Source organism: Oncorhynchus mykiss, chromosome 11, assembly GCF_057628025.1.
Source record: "Oncorhynchus mykiss isolate SJ-2025 chromosome 11, ASM5762802v1, whole genome shotgun sequence".
Taxonomy (NCBI): Eukaryota; Metazoa; Chordata; class Actinopteri; order Salmoniformes; family Salmonidae; genus Oncorhynchus; species Oncorhynchus mykiss.
The window spans coordinates 8,670,409-8,697,500 of NC_143032.1; the positions used below are offsets into that span (position 1 = coordinate 8,670,409).

The following is a 27,092-nucleotide window of genomic DNA, read 5'->3' on the forward strand; positions in this document are numbered from 1 at the left end:
AATGTTAACATTCATGTCTTAAAGTAATGATGGACTGTCATTTATCTTTGCTTATTTGAGCTGTACTTGCCATAATATGGAATTTGTCTTTTACCAAATAGGGCTATCTTCTGTATACCCAACCTACCTTGTCACAACACAACTGATTAGCAAAAACACATTAAGAAGGAAAGATATTCCACAAATTAACTTTTAACAAGGCACATCTGTTAACTGAAATGCATTCCACGTGACTACCTCATGAAGCTGGATGAGAAAATTCCAAGAGTGTGCAAAGCTGTTGGCAAGACACAGGGTGGCTATTTTGAAGAATCTCAAATATAAAATATATTTTGATTTGTTTAACACGTTTTTGGTTACTACATGACTCCATATGTGTTATTTTATAGTTTTAATGTATTCACCATTATTCTACAATGTAGAAAATAGTGAAAATAAAGAAAAACCCTGGAATGAGTAGGTGTGTCCAAACTTTTGACAGGTACTGTAGGTAGCTTGCCTAGCTAGCTAAGTTAGCTAAACAACTACCGGTAGCCATATCTATGACTAAAAATAGAAGAGGTTTTACAATTGCCGATCTTTTGTATGTCGATTGTAAAATCTCTTCTCTTTTTAGTCATTTCTAGTTCTCGTAGCTACAGATAATGTGATATAACCAAAGATTTTTGGTATCCATTACTGGGAGTTACAGGATAGGTACTGTTTGGTGTAGCACAGAGAATCTTCAACCAACCTTAGCAATGCTGTCTTCATCCTCGATTCGGAGAAACATGAGTCTCATAAAATGTCTGTGACCAGTTGCAGGGGGTCAGTTTGAATTTAGAAAATCCACCGTTATTAAAATAAATGTAAAAAATTTGCTCAATGAAGTAATCCAACAATGTGTACACCGCCATTTTGTTTATTTCAAGTCTTCTCTCATTGATCAAGATAGGTCTCTGTTATCATGACATGCAGCGCTTTGGGTTGGACACCCACCTGTTGACAAAAATCTATGGGTAAATCACATTATCTGGTGTAACAATCTGTAGCTACAGTTCTCTGGACTTGTGTGTCTCTATACACCTGAGACACACTCGTCCGTACACACTGAACTGTACTACAATGTTCATAAAAAAATGGTATGTTACTTTAACCATAACATTGTTGTTGAATACCCAATTGTCTTGAGTTAGCATTAAATGGTGTACACTCCCCTGTATTTAGATTATGACAAATTAACATTCTTTGGATATCTGATTGACTAGCATCTGTTTGATAGAAAATATCCATGTTTATTTTATGGGGGTTCTACAGCACACATGTTGATATGCTGAACCAGATTAGTTACAGGTTAAGTGCCCACAATAGCAACTGTAATTGAGTACTGGCAATGTCTGCTGTGGCAGGCGGGAAGGTGCAAGTTACCTGAAAAATATCTAATCTCTCAATGTTCATCTCTAAGTGTGCCAAATTCATGCTGTTCAATTTCTCTTATTTTTAGGGCGGGGGAGAATGCCCCCGGACTCCCTACTGGCTTTGGGCTAAGCACCCAATGTCTTCAAATCCTAGACATGCCCCTGGTATATAGGCTAGTCTAACCCTTGGGTCTATGTAATGAATAATGCACCTCAATTAGAATGTAACTACACTACACGACACAAGAAATATGATCTAGCCAGGACGACTATATCCGCCGGAGACATTCTAATGATTTCTTCGGGTTGCCGTTTCAACCAGTGTTCCTTAGAATGGTTGGGTTCATACCGTCCCGTAAAAGGAGTCAAATGTACTCATTGTACGTTCCGTTTGTCTATCAAAAGTACATTACAGTAGCCTACCGAAAGAAACTGTCAAGGCGTTAGCTTGTGAAATAAGAAGCTGTGATTGGAATTAGCGTCTGTCAAACGGATCTTTTCTCCGTTATCATTGGATGGAATTCCAGTCAACTGGTATTTTATTCATTTCGATTGGAGTATACTGTCAGTGGGCGGTAACGTTACTCTGCGATCACTGAAGTGCAGTTCGGGAGGCGGTATCATTGTGGTGGCAGCGACACTCGGAGACTCCCGACAAAATTGTTTTTAAAAAGTGTCAGAAAACGGTGAGTCAACTCAAAATAAACACTGCATTTTATTGGGCAGAACCTCTAGGTACCTCGGGTTGCGGTTAACATGTCGTTCTGATACGGTTGGTTGATTTGTCAGTGAAGGGACATTGAATTTGGATAAGAATTACGCACAATACGCATCAACGCAAGAAGTGCATGAACGAAGTCGCAGTCACACGGAGTGTCACAGCGCAGGAGCTATGGTTGTTCGCAAAGTTCTGCAAGTTTGTGTGGCCATAATGTAGTTAAATCAGGGCTAAGCAACTGTGCACAAAGTTCATATTCGTAGGAGCCTTTAGAAAGTGCAACTGGTATATTTTCTTCTAGGGCTTCAGGCAGCTCAATCGGGACCTCCCGTAGAATTTACGTTGTATTCCGACTGTTGACAGATGTGAAAACGTTGTAACATTTGAATCATTTCGATGTTACCGTTTTCAGTTTTGACTGTACGGCCCAAAATAATAGTCGTTTTACTTTCCTGTTAGGCTAGCCTACATGTTAGGCTGTGATTTAGTGAATCTAATCTCCAAATGAACCCCACTGTAGGTCTACTGTATACCGCGTCTAAGATATTGCTTGCACTGTAATTTAGCCAGAAAGTTGTTTATCTTGAACATGTGCAGTCTGCATAGAGCAGATTGTTGTTATTACTGTATAGCTCTCCCTGCCATGTGTTTTAAAGCTCACAGTCTGTAGGCCCGCACACCATGAAAAGGAACCTGTACCCACTACCCCTCCCAAATTCCCAATGCCTCACATTAGTGTAAACACTGAGCTACTTTCTCTCTGTGTTTGGCCTATTATCAGCCTGTCGTGATGCCATTGGAGAGTTAACCATTATCTCCTAGATATTGATGATAGGAATGATAAGAGAAGGATTATGCTTGTTATTAGAGAGGAGTGTGGATCCTGCGGGAGATTACTGGACAATCCTCCTCAGATTACTGCGGGCAGGAGGAATCGGTGGGTCCATCTAGCCCAGCGGGTGCCTGCTTCATTAACGCCTACATGCGATCTGATTATCAAACGTTACTGTTTTTGTTTTTTTAACTATATAAACATATAATGTGATCAGAATGATTTAGCTGGTTAAATAAAGGCTAATTAAATTGAGGGTAACACTTTTACAGGAAGATGTTTTTATATTGATGAGTGATGCTGCTATTACTGTAATTATGAACAGCTTTGTTGTTGTTGTTACTAGCTATAGTATTATTACATCGTAGAAACTTTAATGTAAAGTCTTATCTAAGTGAACATAGGTTTTCTTCAATTTCTTTGGCACCACAGTTAGTTAACCGCTGTTAGAGAAATTCCAGCATGAATCCACATGCACTCATTTCATACCAAATTGGCAAAATGAAGTGGAGGCCTGATCTAATCTGTGCGTGTGTGTGTGTGTTTGTGTGTGTGTGTGTGTGTGTTTGTGTGTGGGTTGGTGAGGCAGCTCTTTGTCTGGTGGCCCATGCTACCTTGTAGTATGTCTGAGAGGAAAGCTAAGAGGAAGTGTGTTAGGCTGTAGATTTATCATGCAGACATGTACTTGTTGGTGTGTTCGCATACCAAGGGAGAATTTTGAACATGCTTGTCCTGACCTGGAAGGATTCCACTGGGATTACTGTGAGATATGGTAAAGATGTAAAAAAAAAAAAAATGAAAGTAGCCTATCTAGGGAGATGCCACCGGTAAAAGTCTGGTAACCCAGAGGCTGCAGGCAGTATAAATTATGGGCAAAAGATATGATTTGTCAAAAGATCTGATTTGGGCTGACTGTATAAACACAGCCTTAGTGACGTTTGGTTAGGCCGTTAGAGGTTTGTATTGGCTAGTCTAGTTCTTCCTCATGTCAGCTGTAACTTTGTGCATCACCGTCATCCTAGTACAACCTCACTTAAACAGTGGGGATTTCATTATCCTCAAAAACATGGTATGGATACATTGTTTGATCTACCTGTTTAATTGTCCTATTTGGCGTCTACGTCCCAGTGCCTGTGAATGTAATGCCTCTTTCAGCTCCGAGCCATCTCAATAGGAGCAGACAAACCTGGAAGCTCCAAAACAATCCCCCGTCAAGGTCGTCCCAGGCCTCGCAATAAATAAAAAAAAGCACAGTGGAAAGAATTGCCGTTATTCAGAAATGCATCCGGCGCGTTGTGGATTGTGGAAGCATTGGTTCGGAATTCTACAAGGGGGGAGACACAGACAGACAGAGGAATCCTGAGGTCAGCGCTACGTCACCACAAAGGGCAAATGTCAACAAGAAATGTCAACTTTGAGGGGGAGACCTTTTAATGCTGTCAGTCAACAGTGTCTACGCTCCCTCAATAGAGACACTTGTGCAATGGTGAGCCTCTGATCTTTAGATACAATACTGTTAGCTCCAGCTACATACATGGGACACATTGTCAGTATGCACTAAAACCCCCATTTGCATGCTTGGATTATTACACAACGCTGAACAGAACACTACTGAATGAAATGTAGGTTATCAGGAAGGGGATGAATGAAATAAATGAACAGGCATACTAGATGACAGATACCCTCATTTATCCTACCAGTTTAGCAAGTAAAAGTCATAAGGGCAAAGCAATTGAGTGGAACTAAGTACTCTCAATTCCCCTCCACTCTTCCCCACTCTACTAATCTGGCCTGATCTGTGTCTCCCATCCCTGCGGCTGCTGCTCACCATGACTCTGCTAGCCTGGCCTGGATGACACTTCTGGAGTGACGGTGTGCTTTTCTACAAAACACCCGGCAAGCAGCATGTGGTGCTGCAGAGATAGGATGTCAGGTCATGGTAACTGGAGACCTAGAGAGCCCTGGTCAACCCTAGAGAGCCCTGGTCAACCCTAGAGAGCCCTGATTGAACCTAGAGAGTCCTGGTCAACCCTAAAGAGTCCTGGTTGAACCTAGAGAGTCCTGGTCAACCCTAGAGAGTCCTGGTCAACCATAGAGAGCCATGGTCAACCCTAGAGAGCCCTGGTTGAACCTAGAGAGCCCTGGTTGAACCTAGAGAGTCCTGGTCAACCCTAGAGAGTCCTGGTCAACCCTAGAGAGTCCTGGTCAACCCTAGAGAGCCATGGTCAACCCTAGAGAGCCCTGGTCAACCCTAGAGAGCCCTGGTCAACCCTAGAGAGCCCTGGTCAACCCTAGAGAGTCCTGATCAACCCTAGAGAGTCCTGGCTGAACCTAGAGAGCCCTGGTCAACCCTAGAGAGCCATGGGCAACCCCAGAGAGTCCTGGCTGAACCTAGAGAGCCCTGGTCAACCCTAGAGAGTCCTGGTTGAACCTAGAGAGCCCTGGTCAACCCTAGAGAGCCATGGGCAACCCTAGAGAGTCCTGGTCAACCCTAGAGAGCCATGGGCAACCCTAGAGAGCCATGGGCAACCCCAGAGAGTCCTGGTCAACCCTAGAGAGCCATGGTCAACCCTAGAGAGCTCTGGTCAACCCTAGAGAGCCCTGGTCAACCCTAGAGAGCCCTGGTCAACCCTAGAGAGTCCTGGTCAACCCTAGAGAGTCCTGGCTGAACCTAGAGAGCCCTGGTCAACCCTAGAGAGCCATGGGCAACCCCAGAGAGTCCTGGCTGAACCTAGAGAGCCCTGGTCAACCCTAGAGAGTCCTGGTTGAACCTAGAGAGCCCTGGTCAACCCTAGAGAGCCATGGGCAACCCTAGAGAGTCCTGGTCAACCCTAGAGAGCCATGGGCAACCCTAGAGAGCCCTGGTCAACCCTATAGAGCCCTGGTCAACCCTAGAGAGCCATGGACAACCATAGAGAGTCCTGGTCAACCCTAGAGAGCCATGGGCAACCCTATAGAGTCCTGGCTGAACCTAGAGAGCCTTGGTCGACCCTAAAGAGCCGTAGTCGACCCTAAAGAGCCCTGTGCGACCCTAGAGAGACCTGGGTGACCCTAAAGAGCCGTAGTCAACCCTAAAGAGCACTCTGTGACCCTAGAGAGACCTGGTTGACCCTAGAGAGCCCTCTGTGACCCTAGAGAGCCCTCTGTGACCCTAGAGAGCCCTGCTTGACCCTAGAGTGCCCTGTTCGACCCTAGAGTGCCCTGGTCGACCCTAGAGTGCCCTGGTCGACCCTAGAGTGCCCTGGTCGCCCCTATAGAGCCCTGGTTGACCCTAGAGTGCCCTGGTTGACCCTAGAGTGCCCTGGTCGCCCCTATAGAGCCCTGGTTGACCCTAGAGTGCTGGATATAACCAGACAGAGGCTGTAGTGCTTAGTGAGTTAGCTTGACTACAGCTCCACATCGCTGAGTCACAGTGTACCGTACTGGAGCCTCCTACCTCCCCCAGGCCACCCATCGTCATTAAAACCAGGACACCGTCATTAAAACCAGGCCACCCATCGTCATTAAAACCAGGCCACCCATCGTCATTAAAACCAGGACACCGTCATTACTGCTGTTACCCCATCTGGATTTGATAATAATCAATTAGCCATAATGCAATTACAGCGGTCCTGCTTCCTGTCCATCCGGCCAGACTGGATATTTTATGATCTGATGAGCGTCCGTGAGCAGGGATCAATACTCAAGTAACCAGCTTTTATGGCCAATGTGTAACAGCTACTGCCCTGGTTTTTACCTAAGTTCCACTTACTTATACAATCATGTGTGATAAGTAGTGATGCACCGATATTACATTTTGTCCGATACCGATGTCCGATTTTTTCCCTTGCCAAAAAACCCAATACCGATAACTGTTTTTTTAAATGTTAGTGGCCTTTTAAGCATTCTTGTACAGTTAAATAGTTAACACACACACGTGGACGCAGTGGTCTAAGGCACTGCATCTTAGTGCAAGAGGCGTAACAACAGTCCCTTGTTCAAATCCAGGCTGTATCACATCCGGCCGTGATTGGGAATCCCATAGGGTGGCGCACAATTGGCCCAGCATCGTCCGGAATGTCATTGTAAATAAGAATTTGTTTCCTAACTGACTTGGCTAGTTAAATGAAGGTTACACACACACACCACACTGGCAAAAAGTTATTTTGTTGGCGTTTACGTATGTCCCCATTACCAGTAAAACATAATCAAAACCTATTTCTTTCACTTACTTGCTGTGCTGTTTCGTTGTTCATTTGTTCAGTCGTTTCATTCTCAAACAGAATTTCTATGGAATTCCGTTTGGGTCTTTGCGTGTCCCCCAACAAATAACACTATTTGACGTGTCAAATAAGCTTGTTGACCAATCAGGACCTGAATATGACTGCACGTCACATTATAGTTTAACGCGTTCATACATTTTTTTACATCGTTATTACACATTGATTACACTGATCACTCGTATTTCATATGTCACAACGATTCATCGTATGCTATGATGTTGGTAAAGTTGTCTCGCACACCTACAGTTCTGGTCATAAAAAGAGCTAGCTAGCTTATGGATGCAAACTATGTTCATCCCCAAAAACATAGCAAAAACAACAATCTGTTTCAGTAGCTATATAGTTAGCTAGCTAAAATAACCCTAATTTATAAGACAGTTCTTATTTGATTAATGGTCAGACCCATCTATGTGAAGCCAGCCACAATAAGGATTAGCCACACCTGTGGACTTTGCGGTTAGCCTTCAAAATAAAAGTATGGCATAATTCTACTATTTGTATTCATTTGCATCACTGTCAATGACATTATTTTATTTTGAAGGCTCACCGCAAATTCCAGTATTGTGCCTAATCCTTATTGTGGCTAGCTTCACAACACACAACCCGGTCTGGTCGAGCCTCACTAGCCAGGTGAAGCTAGCTGACTGCTTATAATGTTAACTTTGGGCAACAGGGTTTAGTAGCTGGCTAGTTATTTATTTTCATGAACTGAAGTTCAATTTCAATAGGCGAACAACAAGTGACAACCTTGCTAATACTCACAAGGATTCCTAAATCATTGCTAAGAATAATGACAATGACTGCAGTTTGTACCGGTCATTGTTTTCAGGCTGGTTGTATTAGTGCTAGCTGGGTACTAAGCTAAAGCTAGCTAGCTATGCCAGAAGTTGAGGTTGAACGAATGATGCTTTATTACCAACGCAGTATTGTAAACAGGTCTTTCTTGGCCGGTGATTGCTTGTTTGCAGACTTTTTTGTACAGCATTGACAGTGCTACTGTATCTTTTTTGACACGCAAAGACCCAAACGGCGTTCCATAGTATGTACGTTGTGAAGCTAATAGCAGTGACGCTATTACTGTGTAACTCCGGTAGGAAAAATGAAAAATAGCACACTTGGTAGTGTGTACCGGTGCTCGACCAGTTGGCAAAAGCCAACTTCACCCACGACAGAGAACAGTTGATTGTCAAGGGCAATGAATTCCATTAGCTTGGCGTTAATGAATTTCGCCTTTGAGTTGTCTCGCTGAAATGTTGTTACTCTTTCAAATGACTGCTGGACTTGTTGACTGCTCGATCCACACCGCAGACATTGTGGGCTAGGTTAGGAATGCTGTGTTGCACGCGTAGCGCCACATTTTACGTGGCATCATTAGGTCATGTACCTACGTTTATATAGGTATGCACGGTAGCTTTGACGTCAGATTTTAACATCAACCTTAAACTAGACTCCAATATGTTCACTGATATATCGTGCATCCCTAATAACAAGTTTACTTTTTTGTGGCACTCAAAGTAGCCTGGGCTATATATCATAGACAGGGAGAAGATGTTGTAAGACTGATAGGACAGGACTGTCTCCCTAAAAAAACATCAATCATTCGCGCGAATGGAACATCTTTTGCTTCATCTCTCCTGCCTCTGACTGTGTAGTTGGCTCATTCAGACATGTTTATGTGTTAGTTTTGGACCCGTTTCAGGCAGCCAAATGTGCTGCCAGAAGGGTTTTTCTGTATTTCCAAGGTACTCCAAAAGAGACTGAAGTTATACATTGTCTACTGGCTGATATATGGGTCTGGGACTGGAAGTGGAACAATGGCCTATCTCAATTACGCTAGGCTGTCATAATGAAGAGTGGTTGGCATTGTGTATGGCACCTTAAATATTTATTCTCACCTCAAATTAGGTCGTATTCGCTGGTGTTCATTGATTTTTGTTTCAGGAATCAGGAGGCCATTTTACTTTGAGTTTTGTGGGATGGGCCTTAGGGTTGTCCTCAACAACAACAAAAAAGTATTGGTCGCCCGAGAGTCGTCTGTTCTTTCAACCAATCAAACTTGTATTTTTCCTTATATAGGCACATCCTATGTGTTTTAATCAAATCAACTATATGCACTGAGCTTGTCTGATGCTTTAAGAGCACTGTTTGATGAAATAATGAATGACTGGAGGGAGTCCGACCGTAATGGATTTGATTGTGCCGGACCGGGCTCAGGCAGCGAGTGGCTGTGTGACTAGCACCTGTTGTCTCTCTGTCCTCACTGCTGCAGCGACCACCACAGAACATCAACAGTGTTTACCTGCGTTGCTGAAGATGTAACATAATTACAGCCATTTTCTGACTGAAAGGTTGTGTTACCGAAATACCTCATTTGTTTAGGAAAAACAGTCCCTATTACCTCAACCCTTGCTCTCTTTACGTGACACGTGTATGAACCGCATGCACGTGACCAATAGGGCCTGACCTATAGCATATCATAATCACATCGATAAATTGGTAATTACAAGCTCTGAACACCGTAACACTTGTGACAAAAATGGATACAGAAGATGTGACAAATTAACTAAATTAATGTGAATGTAATTCATGTTTAGTGGTTGCTCAGGAGGTAAAGGGGAAGTCAGATGTGTGGAATAAATGTGACTAGTTGTGGAAAATATTGGCTATCAAGAAAAAGAAGGTAAGGAACAACCACTGCGTGCATATTATGTGTGATGAACAGGTGCTGATAGATTACAATATATAGTGCATTCGGAAAGTATTCAGACCCCTGCCCCTTTTCCACAAAATGGATTAAATAAATAAAAAATCATCATCAATCTACACACAAAATCCCATAATGACAAAGTGAAAATCTTTTTTTATAATATTTTTGCAAATTTACTAAAAACAGAAATAAGTTATTTACATAAGTGTTCAGACCCTTTCCTATGAGACTCAAAATTGAGCTCAGGTGCATCCTGTTTCCATTAATAATCTTTGAGATGTTTCTACCACTTGATTGAAGTCCATCTGTGGTAAATTCAATTGATTAGACATGATTTGTAAAGGGACACAACTGTCTATATAAGGTCCAACAGTTGACAGTGCATGTCAGAGCAAAAACCAAGCCATGAGGTTGAAGGAATTGTCTGTAGAGCTCTGTAGGTCCCCAAGAACACAGTGGCCTCCATAGTGCTTGAATGGAAGAAGTTTGGAACCACCAAGACTCTTCTTAGAGCTGGACGCACCGGCTAAACTGACCAATCAGGGGAAAAGGGCCTTGGTCAGGGAGGTGACCAAGAACCCGATGGTCACTCTGACGGAGTTCCAGAGTTCCTCTTTGGAGATGGGAGAACCTTCCAGAAGGACAACCTTCTCTGCAGCACTCTACCAATCAGGCCTTTGTGGTAGAGTGGCCAGATGGAAGCCACTCCTCAGTAAAAGGCACACGACAGCCCACTTCGAGTTTTGTCAAAAGGCACCTAAAGACTCTCAGACCATGAGAAACAAGTTTGTCTGGTCTGATGAAACCAAGATTGAACTTTGGCCTAGATGCCAAGCGTCACGTCTGGAGGTAACCTGTCACCATCCCTACGGTGAAGAATGGTGGTGGCAGCATCATGCTGTGGGGATGTTTTTCAGTGGCAGGGACTGGGAGACTAGTCAGGATCGAGGGAAAGATGAACGAATCAAAGTACATTGAGATCCTTGATGAAAACCTGCTTGAGTGCTCAGGACCTCAGAATAGGGCAAAGGTTCACCTTCCCAACAGGACAACGACCCTAAGCACACGGTCAAGAAAACGCATGAGTGGCTTTGGGACAGAGCCCGGACTTGAACCTGATCGAACATCTCTGGGGAGACCTGAAAATAGCTGTGCGGGCCTCCCGGGTGGCGCTGTACAGCTGTGCCACCAGAGACTCTGGGTTCGCGCCCAGGCTCTGTCGCAACCGGCCGCGACCGGGAGGTCCGTGGGGCGACGCACAATTGGCCCAGCGTCGTCCGGGTTAGGGAGGGCTGGGCCGGTAGGGACATCCTTGACTTATCGCGCACCAGCGACTCCTGTGGCGGGCCGGGCGCAGTGCATGCTAACCAAGGTTGCCAGGTGAACGGTGTTTCCTCCGACACATTGGTGCGGCTGGCTTCCAGGTTGGATGCGCGCTGTTTTAAGAAGCAGTGCGGCTGGTTGGGTTGTGTATCGGAGGACGCATGACTTTCAACCTTCGTCTCTCCCGAGCCCGTACGGGAGTTGTAGCGATGAGACAAGATAGTAGCTACTAAACAATTGGATACCACGAAATTGGGGAGAAAAAGGGGTCAAATTCATATATATATATATTTTTTTAAATATATATTATTTATATATATTATTTATATTTATATATTTTTTTTTTATTTAAAAAAAAAAAAATGTAAAAAATAAATAAATAAAAAATAGCTGTGCAGCGACGCTCCCCATCCAACCTGCCAGAGCTTGAGATGATCAGCAGAGAACAATGGGAGAAACTCCCCATATACAGGTGTGTCAAGCTTGAAGGGTCATACCCAAGAAAAATCAAGGCTCTGATTGATGAGAGGAAAACAAACAATTTCATCCATTTTAGAACACGGCTGTAATGTAACAAAATGTGGAAAAAGTCAAGAGGTCTTTCCGAATGTACTGTAATTTCTCTGACCGTTTGGAACAATGTAAACAACACTAAAGAAATTGTAAGCAGAGAGTCTGTTGTAACGTTTTAGAGTTTTTTTGTAAAAACCTTTATTATAGCAAATACTAAAACCAGTCGCATTCATTCGTGAATGCAATTGCCAAAGTGGAACAGTTTATTGATTCTTTACGCTAATTGGTCGAGGGTCTCTTTGTTATGTTATAACTAAAATGCTTGATTGCATTTCTAATCGTGAATGACCCTTATGCTGTGTGATGACATGAACTAATGAATGATTGATTAATACAGTAGCTTATATGAGTAATGAAATATAGGCCTAAGTAAGTTACGGTAAGATTACGGTAAGATTACGGTAAGATTAAATAGGATGCGCTTTTAGGCCTACAGCTCGATGGTGGTTATACAAGGCTGCTATACTAAACCTACTAAAGATTATGACATTACTGATTATGATAATGATGATAATCATACCAATAATAGTAATAATAACAATAAGCAGATAAAGAAAGAGGGTCGTTATTATTATTATAATAAATATAATTGTTCTGACAATTTGGAACAGTGTGAACAACAGTAAATAATAAATAATACCTGAGAGACTGTTCTAATGAGAAACACTTTATTACCCTATATTACAGCAGAGGATGAGTCTTTATTACAGCAGAGGATGAGTCTTTATTACAGCAGAGGATGAGTCTATATTACAGCAGAGGATTAGTCTATATTACAGCAGAGGATGAGTCTATATTACAGCAGAGGATGAGTCTATATTACAGCAGAGGATGAGTATATTACAGCAGATGATTAGTCTATATTACAGCAGAGGATGAGTCTATATTACAGCAGAGGATGAGTCTATATTACAGCAGAGGATGAGTCTATATTACAGCAGAGGATGAGTCTTTATTACAGCAGAGGATGAGTCTATTACAGCAGAGGATGAGTCTATATTACAGCAGAGGATGAGTCTATATTACAGCAGAGGATGAGTCTATTACAGCAGAGGATGAGTCTTTATTACAGCAGAGGATGAGTCTATATTACAGCAGAGGATTAGTCTATATTACAGCAGAGGATGAGTCTATATTACAGCAGAGGATGAGTCTATATTACAGCAGAGGATGAGTATATTACAGCAGATGATTAGTCTATATTACAGCAGAGGATGAGTCTATATTACAGCAGAGGATGAGTCTATATTACAGCAGAGGATGAGTCTATATTACAGCAGAGGATGAGTCTTTATTACAGCAGAGGATGAGTCTATTACAGCAGAGGATGAGTCTATATTACAGCAGAGGATGAGTCTATATTACAGCAGAGGATGAGTCTATATTACAGCAGAGGATGAGTCTATATTACAGCAGAGGATGAGTCTATATTACAGCAGAGGATGAGTCTATATTACAGCAGAGGATGAGTCTATATTACAGCAGAGGATGAGTCTATTACAGTAGAGGATGAGTCTTTATTACAGCAGAGGATGAGTCAATATTACAGCAGAGGATGAGTCTATTACAGTAGAGGATGAGTCTTTATTACAGCAAAGGATGAGTCTTTATTACAGCAGAGGATGAGTCTATTACAGCAGAGGATGAGTCTTTATTACAGCAAAGGATGAGTCTTTATTACAGCAGAGGATGAGTCTTTATTATAACAGAGGAGTCTTTATTATAGCAGAGGATGAGTCTTTATTATAGCAGAGGATAAGTATATTACAGTAGAGGATGAGTCTTTATTATAGCAGAGGATGAGTCTATTACAGCAGAGGATGAGTCTTTATTAGAGCAGAGGATGAGTCTTTATTACAGCAGAGGATGAGTCTTTATTACAGCAGAGGATGGGTCTATATTACAGCAGAGGATGAGTCTTTATTACAGCAGAGGATGAGCCTATTCCAGCAGAGGATGAGTCTATTCCAGCAGAGGATGAGTCTTTATTACATCAGAGGATGAGTCTTTATTACAGCAGAGGATGAGTATTTATTATACAAGCACCAAATGATATCTCTCTCCGGTTTATCCTCCTTTTAATAATCCAAAGTACATCTCCTACTCTTCCCATCCTTAGGTTCTAACCTCACCATCATTCCATCGTTGTTCTGACCCTGGCCTTTCTCATCCATCCTTCAGATGTTTTTCACTGTTTTGATAGAGAGAGCTTGGAAAGTCAAAGCTTTGTATTTGTAAGAGATTCCAAGCCAAGCGCTGTACAGTGTAGTACTGTTTGATAATGGATTCATTGACGTGATTTAAGACCAGTGACAAGGAATGCATAATTCATGTAAACTAGAAAGGCAACCTTGAGTTGGAGGTTTCTGTTGATGCACTGCCAATGCAGGAGAGGGAGCAATGAATGAATGCATGAACAAATGAATAAATAAATAAATGAATGAATGAATAACAAGAAAAGGAAAGAAAGAGAAAGGGAGAGCGCAGACTTGAAACTACTTAATGTCATTCACACCTGCTATGAGTACTTAGTATTAACCACTACTACAACCTAACATAGAACTGAGCTTTGGTTAATTTGTTCCCTTAGGCTCTTTCAGACTTAGGCCCAGCTTAGTTTGTCTGCTACCTGTGTTTCAAGTGTTTGGTTTTGAGATTATAATTGTCCTTTGTGTCTGTGCTGCTGTGCATTCCATTGCCATGTGTCAAGCCTCTGTAACAATGGTCAGCATAGTTCCCAATCCTGCCAAACACATAGACCCAGAGCTGTGTCAGGGTGTGTGAACGGTTAGGGGGAAATCGTGGAGTGTCTGAAACAGAGAGAGAGTATGTACATGTATAAGTAGGAGGCATAGGGAATTCTCTGTCACTCTCCTCAAACCCTAAATCCCACACAGAGACTACACTGACTTGTCAGACGAGAGACAGAGCGACAGTTAGAGAGAGAGGGAGAGAGAGAAAGAAAGAGGGAGAGAGAGTTCGTCTGGAATAGGGTGTGGCAGTGACTGAGCAGAACTATGCTCTCCCTCCCTCTCTCTCTCTCTCTCTCTACCCCTCTCTTTCTCTCTCTCTCTCTCAATTCAATTCAATTCAATTCAAGGTGCTTTATTGGCATGGGAAACATGTGTTAACATTGCCAAAGCAAGTGAGGTAGACTCTGCTCTCTCTCTCTCTCTACCCCTCTCTTTCTCTCTTTCTACTAGAGGTTGACCGATTAATCAGAATGGCCGATTAATTAGAGCCGATTTCAAGTTTTCATAACAATCGGATATCGGTATTTTTGGGCTCCGATTTCCGATTATTAAAAAAATATATATATATATATTTTTTTATACCTTTTATTTAACTAGGCAAGTCAGTTAAGAACACATTCTTATTTTCAATGACTGCCTAGGAACTGTCGTCTGTCGTTCTGGGGCAGAACGACAGATTTTCACCTTGTCAGCTCTGGGGATCCAATCTTGCATGTCACCATGCCAATCTTACAGTTAACTAGTCCAACGCTCTAACCATTGCACTCCACGAGTAGCCTGCCTGTAACGCAAATGCAGTAGAAGCCAAGGTAAATTGCTAGCTAGCATTAAACGTATCTTATAAAAAACAATCAATCATAAACACTAGTTATAACTACTAATCCAGTTTAGCAGGCAATATTAACCAGGTGAAATTCCTCTTGCGTTCATTGCACGCAGAGTCAGGGTATATGCAACAGTTTGGGCTGCCTGGCTCATTGCGAAGTAATTTGCCAGAATTTTCCGTAATTATGACATAACATTGAAGGTTGTGCAATGTAACAGCAATATTTAGACTTATGGATGCCACCCGTTAGATAAAATACAGAACGGTTCTGTATTTCACTGAAATAATAAACGTTTTGTTTTCGAGATGATAGTTTCCGGATTCGATCATATTAATGACCAAAGGCTCGTAGTTCTGTGTGTTATTATGTTATAATTAAGTCTGATTTGATAGAGCAGTCTGACTGAGCTGCAGCAGGCCCATAATCATTCATTCAAACAGCACTTTTGTGCGTTTTGCCAGCAGCTCTTCGCAAGCACAGTGCTGTTTATTACTTCAAGCCTATCAGCCTAATGGCTGGTGTAACCAATGTGAAATGGCTAGCTAGTTAGCTGGGTGTGCGCTAATACTGTTTCAAACATCACTCGCTTTTAGATTTGGAGTAGTTATTCCCCTTGCGCTGCAAGGAGCGATGGGTAACGATGCTTCGAGTGTGGCTGTTGTCGATGTTTTCCTGGTTCGAGCCCAGGTAGGCTTTTTTTGGTCCTCCAATAATCGGTACCGGCGTTGAAAAATCATGATCGGTCGACCTCTGCTCTCTACCCCTCTCTCTCTCTCTCTCTCTCTCTCTCGCTCTCTCTTTCTCTAGAGTACAGCTTAATGGTCTACTGCAGGGTGAGAATGACAGAACAGAAATTCCATAGTTCTAACCGACTGTCTTCCTCTCTGCTTACTGGATATCTCTCTCTCTCTCTTCATCTAGCTTTCTCTCTTTATCTTTCTCTCTCTCTCTCACACACACGCACACACACACACACACGCACACACGCACACACACACACCACACACACACACACACACACACACACACACACACACACACACACACACACACACACACTAGTCCCCTTCTATTGCCCTGGACACAGGCCTACTGTGGGGTTACCAAGCCCCAGTGTCTGGAGGAGACAGCAGACCTGACTGGAGCAACATATGATCACACTGGGTCTTGGTGAATAGGTGGACACATCAGAGAAATACACAGTCTCTTCAGAGACGACTGGTCTCCTCTATAGGACTGACGCACAAAGGGTACACACACGTATGATAATACAATCTGTGTTGCTTACATACACACTCATACTGTACTGTATTATACTGTACCGTACTATACTGAACTATACTGTACTATTCTATACTGTCCTGTACTATACTGAACTATACTGTACTATTCTATACTGTCCTGTACTATACTGTACTGTCATGTACTATACTGTACCGTACTATACTATACTGTACTGTACTGTACTATTCTATACTGTCCTGTACTATACTGTACTGTATTATACTATACTGTACTGTATTATACTAAACTGTACTGAACTATACTGTACTATTCTATACTGTCCTGTACTATACTGTACTGTCCTGTACTATACTGTACCGTACTATACTATACTGTACTGTACTGTACTGTACTGTACTATACTGTACTGTACTGTACTATACTGTACCGTACTATACTATACTGTACCGTACTATACTGAACTATACTTTACTATTCTATACTGTCCTGTACTATACTGTACTGTCATGTACTATACTGTACCGTACTATACTATACTGTACTGTACTGTACTGTACTATACTGTACTGTACTGTACTGTACTATACTGTACCGTACTATACTATACCGTACTATACTATACTATACTGTACTGTACTGTACTGTACTATACTGTACTGTCATGTACTATACTGTACCGTACTATACTATACTGTACTGTACTGTACTGTACTATACTGTACTGTCATGTACTATACTGTACCGTACTATACTATACTGTACTGTACTGTACTGTACTGTACTATACTGTACTGTACTGTACTGTACTATACTGTACCGTACTATACTATACCGTACTATACTATACTATACTGTACTGTACTGTACTGTACTATACTGTACCATACTATACTGTACTGTACTGTACTGTACTGTACTATACTGTACTGTACTGTACTATACTGTACCGTACTATACTATACTGTACTGTACTGTACTATACTGTACTGTACTGTACTGTACTGTACTATACTGTACTGTACTATACTGTACCGTACTATACTGTACTGTACTGTACTGTACTATACTGTACCGTACTATACTATACCGTACTATACTATACTATACTGTACTGTACTGTACTATACTGTACCATACTATACTGTACTGTACTGTACTGTACTGTACTGTACTATACTGTACTGTACTGTACTATACTGTACCGTACTATACTATACTGTACTGTACTGTACTATACTGTACTGTACTGTACTGTACTGTACTATACTGTACTGTACTATACTGTACCGTACTATACTGTACTGTACTGTACTATACTGTACCGTACTATACTATACTGTACTGTACTATACTGTACCGTACTATACTATACTGTACTGTACTGTACTGTCCTATAGTTATGTTCTTCGATCCTCAGTGGAACCTAAAATGTATTTCCATTCAAAATCCTATTTTCCCTAACCTAACCTCTTACCCTAACCTTAAACCTAACCACAAACCTCTTACACTAACCCTAAACCTAACCACTAACCTCTTACCCTACCCCTAACCACTAACCTCTTACCCTAACCCTAAACCTAACCACTAACCTCTTACCCTAACCTTAAACCTAACCACTAACCTCTTACTCTAACCCTTAACCTAACCACTAACCTCTTACCCTAACCCTAATTGTGACCCTAATCCTAAACTGGGCCTTTCATGTTCTCTCACCCTCTCCAGACCGGTCTGATGTACAATATAGAAAGTTGCAATAGGCCTATGCAACCTAAGGTTTGATACCAGCAGAAACCCTCTTAAACCTAACCCCTAAACTTAAAATAGCATTCGTCGTCATGGGGATGTGGGAAATGTCCCCACGCCTCCACATCTCATCTCTCTCTCCTCCCCCCCTCCTCTCATCTCTCTCCTCCCCTCCTCATCTCATCTCTCTCTCCTCCCCCTCCTCATCTCATCTCTCTCTCTCCTCCCCCCTCCTCTCATCTCTCTCTCCTCCCCTCCTCATCTCATCTCTCTCTCCTCTCCTCCTCATCTCATCTCTCTCTCCTCTCCTCCTCATCTCATCTCTCTCCTCCCCTCCTCATCTCTCTCTCCTCTCCTCCTCATCTCATCTCTCTCCTCCCCTCCTCATCTCATCTCTCTCCTCTCCTCCTCATCTCTCTCTCCTCTCCTCCTCATCTCATCTCTCTCTCCTCTCCTCCTCATCTCATCTCTCTCTCCTCTCCTCCTCATCTCATCTCTCTCCTCCCCTCCTCATCTCTCTCTCCTCTCCTCCTCATCTCATCTCTCTCCTCCCCTCCTCCTCTCATCTCTCTCTTCTCCCCTCCTCCTCTCATCTCTCTCTCCTCCCCTCCTCCTCTCATCTCTCTCTCCTCCCCTCCTCCTCTCACCTCTCTCTCCTCCTCTCATCTCTCTCCTCCCCTCCTCCTCTCATTTCTTCTCCCCTCCTCATCTCATCTCTCCCCTCCCCTCCTCATCTCATCTCTCTCCTCCCCTCCTCCTCTCATCTCTCTCTCCTCCCCTCCTCCTCTCGTCTCTCTCTCCTCCCCTCCTCATCTCATCTCTCTCCTCCCCTCCTCATCTCGTCTCTCTCCTCCCCTCCTCCTCTCATCTCTCTCCTCCCCTCCTGTTGATGGGGAAAGCAGGGCTGTGCTGTTCTTTTCACCATCGATCCACCCTGACAGGCAGGATAGGATAGCACACACACACACACACACACACACACAGGCAGAAGAGAGCAAACAGTGTTAATTGTTTCCCTCCTGCTCACAAAGCACCAGAGGAACATACACCACTCATCTCTGATTGGGGGATGGAACATACACCACTCATCTCTGATTGGGGGATGGAACATACACCACTCATCTCTGATTGGGTGATGGAACATGCACCACTCATCTCTGATTGGGTGATGGAACATGCACCACTCATCTCTGATTGAGTGATGGAACATGCACCACTCATCTCTGATTGGGTGATGGTTGTGTTGCAGCACGTAACCAGATTATGTTGGTCAATGTGACGTGCCATTCTGACATTGTTTCCCTGTACCAGAAGAGGAATGGCACCTGCGTGTGTGCGTGCGTGTGTGTGTGTGTCCATGTGACAAACCATGTTTCTTTGCAACATTCTGAGCAGCAGTGGTCAATGTGAACAGAGGAACCAAACAGGTTGAAGCAGGTGATCACAGAAACCACACAGTGACCGAGTGCTATGCCACTGTGTAATCCACAGTGTTTAATCCACAGGCTTTGTTTTGAACGGGGTCTTCCTGCCTGCTAGGACAGAGCCCTCGCAGGACTACCCCCTACACCAGAGAGTAAAACAAAGCCTGCTGGGGTTTGTAAAGCTTGCTGACCTGGGGGTTTATTCAAAGGGCTTCAATGTTCAGAATGTTGTGTACTGGAGATAGAAATGCAGAGCTGGTACGGTTGTAAATAACGAGGCCAATATACAGTAACAGGAACTCAGGTCTGCTCTACTGAATGAAGGTGCATCCCCTTGGAAGCTCCAATTAACCACAATCCACATCCATCTGCAGCCCTGAGTATTGAGTCCTGAGCCGTTGTTCCCTGAGCATTGAGCCCCTGAGCCCTTGGCCCCTGAGCATTGAGCCCTTGGCTCCTCAGCATTGTGCCCTTGGCCCCTGAGCATTGAGCCCTGTGCACTTAGCCCCTGAGCATTGAGCCCTGTGCACTTACCCCCTGAGCATTGAGCCCTTGGCCCCTGAGAATTGAGCCCTGAGCTCTTGGCCCTGAGCCCTTGGCCCCTGAGCCCATGGCCCTTGAGCATTGAGTCCTGAGCCCTTGGCCCCTAAGCATTGAGCCCTTGGCCCCTGAGCATTGAGCCCGTGGCCCCTGAGCCCTTGGCCCCTGAGCATTGAGCCCTTGGCCCCTGAGCATTGAGCCCTTGGCCCCTGAGCATTGAGCCCTTGGCCCCTGAGCATTGAGCCCTTGGCCCATCAGCCCTTGACCCCTGAGCATTGAGCCCTGAGGCCTTGGCCCCTGATTATCGTGCCCCTGAGCATTGAGCCATGAGCCCTTGGCCCCTGAGCATTGAGCCCTTGGCCCCTGAGCATTGAGCCCTGAGCATTGAGCCATGAGGCCTTGGCCCCTGATTATTGAGCCCTGAGCATTGAGCCCTGAGCATTGAGCCCTGAGGATTGAGCCCTGAGCAGGAGGAGCAGGGAAGGTTGGCTTACCTTATGTAAGCAAACGGTGAATGAGGAAAATGTCTGGCCTGTGGAGTTATCCCTGTCAATCACACTCTGTCTGCCTCACTCACTATACCTGCACATACAGTGCATTGCGAAAGTATTCGGCCCCCTTGAACTTTGTGACCTTTTGCCACATTTCAGGCTTCAAACATAAAGATATAAAACTGTATTTTTTTGTGAAGAATCAACAACAAGTGGGACACAATCATGAAGTGGAACGACATTTATTGGATATTTCAAACCTTTTTAACAAATCAAAAACTGAAAAATTGGGCGTGCAAAATTATTCAGCCCCTTTACTTTCAGTGCAGCAAACTCTCTCCAGAAGTTCAGTGAGGATCTCTGAATGATCCAATGTTGACCTAAATGACTAATGATGATAAATACAATCCACCTGTGTGTAATCAAGTCTCCGTATAAATGCACCTGCACTGTGATAGTCTCAGAGGTCCGTTAAAAGCGCAGAGAGCATCATGAAGAACAAGGAACACACCAGGCAGGTCCGAGATACTGTTGTGAAGAAGTTTAAAGCCGGATTTGGATACAAAAAGATTTCCCAAGCTTTAAACATCCCAAGGAGCACTGTGCAAGCGGTGATATTGAAATGGAAGGAGTATCAGACCACTGCAAATCTACCAAGACCTGGCCGTCCCTCTAAACTTTCAGCTCATACAAGGAGAAGACTGATCAGAGATGCAGCCAAGAGGCCCATGATCACTCTGGATGAACTGCAGAGATCTACAGCTGAGGTGGGAGACTCTGTCCATAGAACAACAATCAGTCGTATATTGCACAAATCTGGCCTTTATGGAAGACTGGCAAGAAGAAAGCCATTTCTTAAAGATATCCATAAAAAGTGTTGTTTAAAGTTTGCCACAAGCCACCTGGGAGACACACCAAACATGTGGAAGAAGGTGCTCTGGTCAGATTAAACCAAAATGGAACTTTTTGGCAACAATGCAAAATGTTATGTTTGGCGTAAAAGCAACACAGCTCATCACCCTGAACACACCATCTCCACTGTCAAACATGGTGGTGGCAGCATCATGGTTTGGGCCTGCTTTTCTTCAGCAGGGACAGGGAAGATGGTTAAAATTGATGGGAAGATGGATGGAGCCAAATACAGGACCATTCTGGAAGAAAACCTGATGGAGTCTGCAAAAGACCTGAGACTGGGACGGAGATTTGTCTTCCAACAAGACAATGATCCAAAACATAAAGCAAAATCTACAATGGAATGGTTCAAAAATAAACATATCCAGGTGTTAGAATGTCAAAGTCCAGACCTGAATCCAATCGAGAATCTGTGGAAAGAACTGAAAACTGCTGTTCACAAATGCTCTCCATCCAACCTCACTGAGCTCGAGCTGTTTTGCAAGGAGGAATGGGAAAAAATGTCAGTCTCTTGATGTGCAAAACTGATAGAGACATACCCCAAGCGACTTACAGCTGTAATCGCAGCAAAAGGTGGTGCTACAAAGTATTAACTTAAGGGGGCTGAATCATTTTGCACGCCCAATTTTTCAGTTTTGGATTTGTTAAAAAAGTTTGAAAAATCCAATAAATGTCGTTCCACTTCATGATTGTGTCCCACTTGTTGTTGATTCTTCACAAAAAACATGCTACATCCCTGCATTCCTGAAGGAGTTTTCTCACGCTGTCAAGAGTTCTGGCCTCTCCCTCTATCTCTCTCTCCCTCTCTTTCCCTCTCTCTCTCATTCTGTCTCATTAATCAACATCACACGGTAACAGCCCTGCAGGCCTCTGTGGCGAAGCTCGACTGAACACATACCTCTCCACGCCACCACGCTCTTACATAAATAACACGAGCACAAAGAATGGCCAACGCCCTGGGAAATCAGGTGCCTGTGTGTACGTGTGTTCTTGTGTGCGTGTGTTTAGTGTGTACGTGTGTACTTGTGTGTGTAGTGTATGTAGTGTGTACGTGTGTTCTTGTGTGCGTGTGTTTAGTGTGTACGTGTGTACTTGTGTGCGTGTCTGTAGTGTATGTAGTGTGTACGTGTGTACTTGCGTGTGTGTGTAGTGTGTACGTGTGTACTTGCGTGTGTGTGTAGTGTGTTCTTGTGTGCGTGTGTGTAGTGTATGTATTGTGTACGTGTGTACTTGTGTGTGTAGTGTATGTAGTGTGTACGTGTGTTCTTGCGTGCGTGTAGTGTATGCAGTGTGTATGTGTGTACTTGCGTGTGTGTGTAGTGTGTTCTTGTGTGCGTGCGTGTAGTGTATGTAGTGTGTACGTGTGTACTTGCGTGTGTGTGTAGTGTGTACGTGTGTTCTTGCGTGCGTGTGTTTAGTGTGTGTAGTGTGTACGTGCGTGTGTGTGTTTAGTGTGTACGTGTGTTCTTGCGTGTGTGTGTTTAGTGTGTACGTGTGTACTGCCTCTGTCAACCTCAACCGTTGACAGAGGCAGATGTTTCTCACTCATTTCTGGGTTAATCTGTCAACATGTGGTCTGTCCATTACTGTCTGCATTGTTGGGATTGAACAGTGAGTGAAGTGTGTGGCTTTACTATCTTATTGAAGCTAATGTTATAATATGGTTATGTCTACTCCAGTGTCCTGCCTGAGGCCATGCCCCACAGTTCTCTCTGTCAAGTTGGCTGAAGTCCATCAACATACTGTAGGCCTATCAGATCTCAAGAAAAGTCACTTTCCCTCTTTTGAGTTACTAGAGGCCAAATACCTCTGTGATACCTGGCTATGGAAGGTATGCTGTCGTGATCTGAAGTGATCTATCTCTGAGGTGATCTATCCCTGAGGTGAACTGTCCCTGAGGTGATCTATCCCTGAGGTGATCTGTCCCTGGGGTGATCTGTCCCTGAGGTGATCTGTCCCTGGGGTGATCTGTCCCTGGGGTGATCTGTCCCTGAGGTGATCTGTCCCTGAGGTGATCTGTCCCTGAGGTGATCTGTCCCTGAGGTGAACTGTCCCTTTAAGTGTAGAATGCGTGTGTGTATTGAATCCAGTGTGCTGTTACTAGGGTAGTGACAGAGTGGTGCTGTACAGTGTTGTTGATTGTGTGACCTGGCCTGGTAGTGACAGAGTGGTGCTGTACAGTGTTGTTGATTGTGTGACCTGGCCTGGTAGTGACAGAGTGGTGCTGTACAGTGTTGTTTATTGTGTGACCTGGCCTGGTAGTGACAGAGTGGTGTTGTACAGTGTTGTTGATTGTGTGACCTGGCCTGATAGTGACAGAGTGGTGTTGTACAGTGTTGTTGATTGTGTGACCTGGCCTGGTAGTGACAGAGTGGTGCTGTACAGTGTTGTTGATTGTGTGACCTGGCCTGGTAGTGACAGAGTGGTGCTGTACAGTGTTGTTGATTGTGTGACCTGGCCTGGTAGTGACAGAGTGGTGTTGTACAGTGTTGTTGATTGTGTGACCTGGCCTGGTAGTGACAGAGTGGTGCTGTACAGTGTTGTTGATTGTGTGACCTGGCCTGGTAGTGACAGAGTGGTGTTGTACAGTGTTGTTGATTGTGTGACCTGGCCTGGTAGTGACAGAGTGGTGCTGTACAGTGTTGTTGATTGTGTGACCTGGCCTGGTAGTGACAGAGTGGTGCTGTACAGTGTTGTTGATTGTGTGACCTGGCCTGATAGTGACAGAGTGGTGTTGTACAGTGTTGTTGATTGTGTGACCTGGCCTGGTAGTGACAGAGTGGTGCTGTACAGTGTTGTTGATTGTGTGACCTGGCCTGGTAGTGACAGAGTGGTGCTGTACAGTGTTGTTGATTGTGTGACCTGGCCTGGTAGTGACAGAGTGGTGCTGTACAGTGTTGTTGATTGTGTGACCTGGCCTGGTAGTGAATCAGACCAGGAGGAATGTTGAAGACACCATCTCACTTAGATTAACGTCACAGCTGGACACTGGGCCTGTTGTTAACCTCATCCACTGACCTACAAGGCAGCGACACAACCAGCAGACTCTCCACAGCTGGACACTGGGCCTGTTGTTAACCTCATCCACAACCAGCAGACTCTCCACAGCTGGACACTGGGCCTGTTGTTAACCTCATCCACAACCAGCAGACTCTCCACAGCTGGACACTGGGCCTGTTGTTAACCTCATCCACAACCAGCAGACTCTCCACAGCTGGACACTGGGCCTGTTGTTAACCTCATCCACAACCAGCAGACTCTCCACAGCTGGACACTGGGCCTGTTGTTAACCTCATCCACAACCAGCAGACTCTCCACAGCTGGACACTGGGCCTGTTGTTAACCTCATCCACAACCAGCAGACTCTCCACAGCTGGACACTGGGCCTGTTGTTAACCTCATCCACAACCAGCAGACTCTCCACAGCTGGACACTGGGCCTGTTGTTAACCTCATCCACAACCAGCAGACTCTCCACAGCTGGACACTGGGCCTGTTGTTAACCTCATCCACAACCAGCAGACTCTCCACAGCTGGACACTGGGCCTGTTGTTAACCTCATCCACAACCAGCAGACTCTCCACAGCTGGACACTGGGCCTGTTGTTAACCTCATCCACAACCAGCAGACTCTCCACAGCTGGACACTGGGCCTGTTGTTAACCTCATCCACAACCAGCAGACTCTCCACAGCTGGACACTGGGCCTGTTGTTAACCTCATCCACAACCAGCAGACTCTCCACAGCTGGACACTGGGCCTGTTGTTAACCTCATCCACAACCAGCAGACTCTCCACAGCTGGACACTGGGCCTGTTGTTAACCTCATCCACAACCAGCAGACTCTCCACAGCACATGTTTTCATTCCACAGGTATTTTGTTTCAGCTGTCGTTGCTTATTATTGGGGCGGCAGGGTAGCCTAGTGGTTAGAGTGTAGAGGTGGCAGGGTAGCCTAGTGGTTAGAGTGTAGAGGCGGCAGGGTAGCCTAGTGGTTAGAGCGTTGGTTGCAAGTTCAATCCCCCGATCTGTCGTTCTGCACCTGAACAGGCAGTTAAACCCACTGTTCCTAGGCCGTCATTGAAAATAAGAATTTGTTCTTAACTGACTTGCCTGGTTAAATAAAGGTAAAAAAATAAAATAAATATTCTGGGTTTGAAGAAACGAGGAAGCAGGGCACTTCTGCATGAAATCAACGCTGGGTATAAAACAAGTAACAATGTTATCGCGGCAATAAGCGTTTGAATTGTTGATGTTGGTCCGTCCCATTGTGTTCAAAGCAGCCCGAAGAGTTTGATTCATTTGAAACCTTCCTTCCTCGACTTAATAGGCTAGTAACAGAATGTATTATGGTGATATTTGAAACAATGTAAACAGGCTGTATACAGATCTGCTCTACAAGACACTGTCTCTCTGGCCTTCTCTCTCTCTGTGTGAACTGTGAGTGAGATCCAACTCTTTGAAGGCTGTGTATCGATTGATAATGCAGGGGTTAGTCCTGTTGGTATTGACTGTAACTGTTACCATAGCTAGCTCCAGGTGGAGGGCTAGGGGTTAGTCCTGTTGGTATTGACTGTAACTGTTACCATAGCTAGCTCCAGGTGGAGGGATAGAGGTTAGTCCTGTTGGTATTGACTGTAACTGTTACCATAGCTAGCTCAAGGTGGAGGGATAGGGGTTAGTCCTGTTGGTATTGACTGTAACTGTTACCATAGCTAGCTCCAGGTGGAGGGATAGAGGTTAGTCCTGTTGGTATTGACTGTAACTGTTACCATAGCTAGCTCCAGGTGGAGGGATAGAGGTTAGTCCTGTTGGTATTGACTGTAACTGTTACCATAGCTAGCTCCAGGTGGAGGGATAGAGGTTAGTCCTGTTGGTATTGACTGTAACTGTTACCATAGCTAGCTCCAGGTGGAGGGCTAGGGGTTAGTCCTGTTGGTATTGACTGTAACTGTTACCATAGCTAGCTCCAGGTGGAGGGCTAGGGGTTAGTCCTGTTGGTATTGACTGTAACTGTTACCATAGCTAGCTCCAGGTGGAGGGCTAGGGGTTAGTCCTGTTGGTATTGACTGTAACTGTTACCATAGCTAGCTCCAGGTGGAGGGCTAGGGGTTAGTCCTGTTGGTATTGACTGTAACTGTTACCATAGCTAGCTCCAGGTGGAGGGATAGAGGTTAGTCCTGTTGGTATTGACTGTAACTGTTACCATAGCTAGCTCCAGGTGGAGGGCTAGGGGTTAGTCCTGTTGGTATTGACTGTAACTGTTACCATAGCTAGCTCCAGGTGGAGGGCTAGGGGTTAGTCCTGTTGGTATTGACTGTAACTGTTACCATAGCTAGCTCCAGGTGG

At 44.3% G+C, this 27,092-nt stretch overlaps 1 protein-coding gene across 10 annotated transcripts in view; it reads left to right on the plus strand.

Moving 5' to 3' along the window:
* Nucleotides 1–1,683: 1,683 nt before the first annotated feature.
* LOC110535213 (uncharacterized) overlaps nucleotides 1,684–27,092 on the plus strand; it is a 166,574-nt gene continuing 141,165 nt past the window's right edge. For 7 of the 10 annotated variants that reach the window (XM_090189283.1, XM_090189287.1, XM_090189286.1 and 4 more), the window contains exon 1: nucleotides 1,684–2,083. The gene's annotated coding sequence lies outside the window, so the exon portion shown is untranslated. The remainder of the gene's footprint in view (nucleotides 2,084–27,092) is intronic. The other 3 variants (XM_090189294.1, XM_090189295.1, XM_090189285.1) reach the window with 2 other exon arrangements.